This window comes from Lactuca virosa, chromosome 1 (genome assembly GCF_052849685.1).
Source record: "Lactuca virosa cultivar CGN04683 chromosome 1, Lactuca_virosa_CGN04683_v6, whole genome shotgun sequence".
Classification (NCBI taxonomy): Eukaryota; Viridiplantae; Streptophyta; class Magnoliopsida; order Asterales; family Asteraceae; genus Lactuca; species Lactuca virosa.
The window spans coordinates 298,437,229-298,442,036 of NC_136426.1; positions in this window are offsets into that span (position 1 = coordinate 298,437,229).

The window sequence follows — 4,808 nt, forward strand, 5'->3', positions numbered from 1 at the left end:
CATCTCGAAAGACCAGTAGTCCTTATAGTACCTCTGCAGTTCTGGGGACATAGTTGCCACCATGATGCATGCCACTTTGGTAGCATCATCGTAATGTTTCTTGTAGGCAACAAGATCTTCAGGAGTAGCTTCATTCTCATCAAGCTCTTTGAGCTCCTTTTCAAGAACATATTCTTTGTTCTCGAAACGAAGAGCCATCTTGATGTTGCGCATCCAATCGTTATAGTTTGAGCCATCCATAACGACTTTGGAGCATATATTGAGCAAAGAGAAGTTTTGGTTGGAGGAGGACGAAGCAGAAGTGTTTCCAGGAGTAGACATCTGAAAAGAAAGAAAGTTTTAGTTAGATTTCAAGATACCTTAATAGAATAACCCAAAGATATAATATCAAGGTTAGGATCCAACTATGAAGATTCACAACTTAGAAATGGGATGCCGAGATCCAAGTGCAAATTTTATAAAGGTAGGTGAATGACGATTCACCAATTCCACCATTAGACGAAACAAACAAAGTGAAATTCCTAATTCTTTTGAGATACATTGAAACTATTCAATGGTATGTTTTAATCTCAGATTATGCTCTTCTATTTGTGACTGGGATGCCGAGGATCACAAACAAGATGTGAATAACCATGCAAATGTGCTTGGTAACCTCATTGTCTTTATCATTAACTATTGATGTGCTGGTAAACCACACACGCTCCATCAAAATGAAAATTATGAGATACCCATTACTACTCTTTATTAGTGCCCTTTAGTGTGCTGGTTAACCACACACGCTCCACTAACAACCAATAAAGCATAATGTGCAATTTCATGAATTAGCATACTTTTCACATTTTTCCTAAAGTAACTAGAGTTGGGATTTTGAACATAATGTTCTAGTACTTTCTTTAATATCATTATACTTTTAATGATAAGTAGTTGTCCTATCAAATCCGTTCTGCTAACGACCCTCCACTAATCAAGGAAGCGGTGGGTGAGAGTGGACACCCATTCAACTACCATTTTATAGGCAGTTTCCTTATACCCCCCTTATAGATTAGCTTCGTGAATGAGGCATACTAGCGATTTGACTGACCATATTCTTATACATATATAATATTAAACTTTTAATTATAATATATATAAGGTGTGTTTTAAAACATTTTAAAACTTCAAGGGTTTATAAATTTCGAAATTTAAGCTATTAAATTTAAATTTAAATAAACCAATTAACTAGATTTAATATTTATCTTTTAATTAACTATTAATCAAATTATTAAATCTTGTAAGGATTATCTAATTAAATTAATCCATTAATTTAATCCTAATCCTTATCCCTCTAAATTTCGAAAAATAGGGTAAGGATAATTATCCAATTAATCTAATTAAGTAACAATTATCCAAAACAAGAAACCCTAGTTATCCTCTAGCATATTTCGAAATTCACAAGGGAGTAGGCTAGGGTTTTCAAAACCCTAACCCTAATTTCGATTAGGGTTCTTTGGAGGCTAGGGTTTTCGAAAAAACCTTTGATCCAAAACCCTAGAAATCGCAAATTATGGCCTTTAGGGTTTAATAGCTATAAACCCTAATTTGCAATTCAACAATTGTAGCAATTCAATTCAAAACAACAATGGCTCTGATACCACTGATGGGTTTTAGGTAAAACAAATAAACTAGAAAACAATTCCTAAGTTCACATGCAACCTACTTTGGATCTATGTTTTAACTATTGAACATACAACTTTGAATTGCAAAAATAAGAACCCTAGAGGAGAGAGGCTAATTTCGAAATTAACAAACTAGGGTTTAGGGTTTACATACCTTTCAATTGTTATAGCAAACAATTGATATTCCCTTGATCTTGATCTTGATCTTCTTGGAAGCTTTAGCACCACAAGTGTAATGCCTCTAATGGAATCACACCCAATGACTAGCAAGAAGGAAAGTAGAAGAAGAGAGAGGGGAGGGAGTATGCAATTTCGGCCAAGGTATTCTTCCAAAGAATGAGTACCCTAAAATGTGAGCCAGGAGGCTCCTTAAATAGTTGAGGGAACTAGGGTTTAGGGAAAACCCTAGTTATCCTTTGCTTAGGGCCTAAGCAAGACCCAAGGCCTTATCTTGGACACCTTGGACGAATTCTCTAGGGTTTCCCCTAGGGTTTTCGTCCACCCCCTTCCAATGGAGTTCTGGATCCTTCCATTCAACTATTAGTTAATTGCAAACTAGTCCCTACACTTTATAATTAATTCTTTGAACCCCAAAATCAATTCTGATTAATTTCTGGCTAACAATTAATTAAACATAATGATTTCTAATTAATATATTAATCCATTAACATATTAATAAATCATTTATATATATTAATTTATTAATCTTATAAATTAATATCTCTCCTTTCATAATTTCCTTGTCCAGTTGCTAGGTTGAGGGCAACCCAAAAGGATTGTGCTGCTATCAATTCAAGTACATACCAATTATAGTTATGGGCTTAGACACCTAATCCAACAATAAGTATGGTAGATACTTGTACACCTCAGACTAGAAACAGATAACCAACCATCAACTATTAGGGAAAATATAGGATTTTCCTGGGATAACTCAACCTTTCATAAACGGACTGTTTAACAAATAACTAATGGATAATCAAACATCTTTCATAAGAAAATATATAATTTTCTTGAGGAACACTTCTCCAAAGGATTAAGGAAACATTTTTCTCCAAACTAAATGCTTATGAACTCACCAGCTTTATGCTGATACTCTTTCAAACTGCTTGTATTTTCATGAATTTGTAGACAGGTACTTCCAGGATTTTGGAAAAGTCTGCGCGATAGAATCTTGTCTTTTCATTTTACTTTGATATGTATAAAACTATGTACTAAGACTATGTAAACCTTTTTCATGTATGTATTGAATGTTTGGTTGTGTTTACTATGCTTACTTTGATACAAATGTTGGGACACTACGCATGACGTCACCCGCCCCCGGACGTTTCCGCCGTTATTTCTAACGGTTCGGGGGTGTGACAGATTGGTATCAGAGCTATTGTTTATAGTGAACTAAATATACCGAACCTTACATGGTATACAACTATAAACACTAAGGGGCCTAAGTGCTCTAAACTAAAAGTATACTTTCAAAAATATGAGTATTATTATAAAAAGTATACAAGTATACCTAAGTACCCGAACCAGTGTCATAAGTAGAACGAAACAAAAGTATTTGGATGTTGGACATCGCAGTTAAACCTGGGCAGTTATGTAATCATGTCTAGGGTCAATATAGCCTGATCAACTATATTCATTTGAGACATGACCAACATGTGCCTGGGAGTGACTGTGGTGTTGCAGCAAGCCTAAAACTTACCTAAATACCAGAAGAGTCCTAGAGTCAAACATAAGGATTAAAATACTATAGGAGTTTATTAGGATGTTATAACGACCGAAGTAGAAACTTACCCAAGAATCAATCATATAGCTATAATACACTGGAAGTATTATTAGAGTCAATGCCTATTAACTATCCCTTTACTCGCGTAGATAGCATGGCCGGATTCCATCTCCCTGGTGACCCGTATTTTCCCAACCAAGGAAATGGTGGATGGCTCGATGATGAGCCAGAAGAACCTGCAATTCCCTTAGATGATCATTCCGCCGAGAACTATTCGGAAGGTTCCGACTCCGAGCTCGAAGTCAATAATCAACCCCCTGTGGCTCCTGTCCCAAATCCTAACCCTTGTCCGGTTTTTTCAAGGCCCGACGCCTCCATGGGTGGAAAGCTTGGAAACGTGGAGTCAAGAGCAGGATCAACCTATTCCCTTCAATGGAGACAGAAGCTTCTACGACCTGAGCGCAGGAGGCTCAGCAGACAGAGTTCTCCCAATCCTGGCCCGTAGGGTTTCTAGGAATGAAATACAAGGAAGGACAGCCCTCAACAGAATCATGGAAATAGATGCCAATGCGAGAATGCATACAATCCGCACCATCCGTCTTGAGAATGCTCATAAGAGAGTTATGGGTGACAATGAGATCCTGCGGCGAGACCTCGCTGCAACTCGAGCTGAAGTTATGGAACTCCGAGTACGCCAAAGAGTATTCGAACGACACCTTCTTGAAATGGAGCGCCAGCTGGCTAACTTAAGGATCCGTTTGAGGAGTCCCCGTCGTTAGAAGGAATTACTCTACTCATCCTTTCTTTTAGTTAAGAATAGCCTTCTTACATATGCTCTAAGTAGCACTTTTCCCGTAAACATCTCTTTATTACAAGTACTATTTCGCTAAGTTCTTCATACTGTCAAATTATCCTTCTGTTGGTATGTTGTAGACCTACTCGTAGGTCGAAATTTTTCCTAACTCTGTGTGATCTTAATTCCAACTATAGAGACAATAGTCTTAACTCAGTTAAAAGTCATCGTTAACAAACGTATATCTTAGATCAGTAACCTACGAACTAAGTAACTTTATGACAATTGTACCCTTATTCATCTTCGAAGCGTATTTGTAGGCTGTACTCTTATCCTAGACGATCACTCTTTCCCCATCAAACTCATGTCATTTTCCATAAGGAGCATCGATGTTATGATCGGCATAGATGGGTGAGCCTCGATCACGCTAATAACCCCTGTTTCGAGTAAACGATTTGTCTCAATCTGCTCTCTGGTGAAGACCTCACCACTTCCCATGGCAAACTCGGTTCAAATCTTCGTATCATTTCATGTATCAAAACCCAGAAGTACCTACAGAAGGAATGCTCTGCATTTCCAACTCATGATAATGAAATGCAAGGATGTTATTGACCTCGAGAACTTTTCCCGAAGTCTG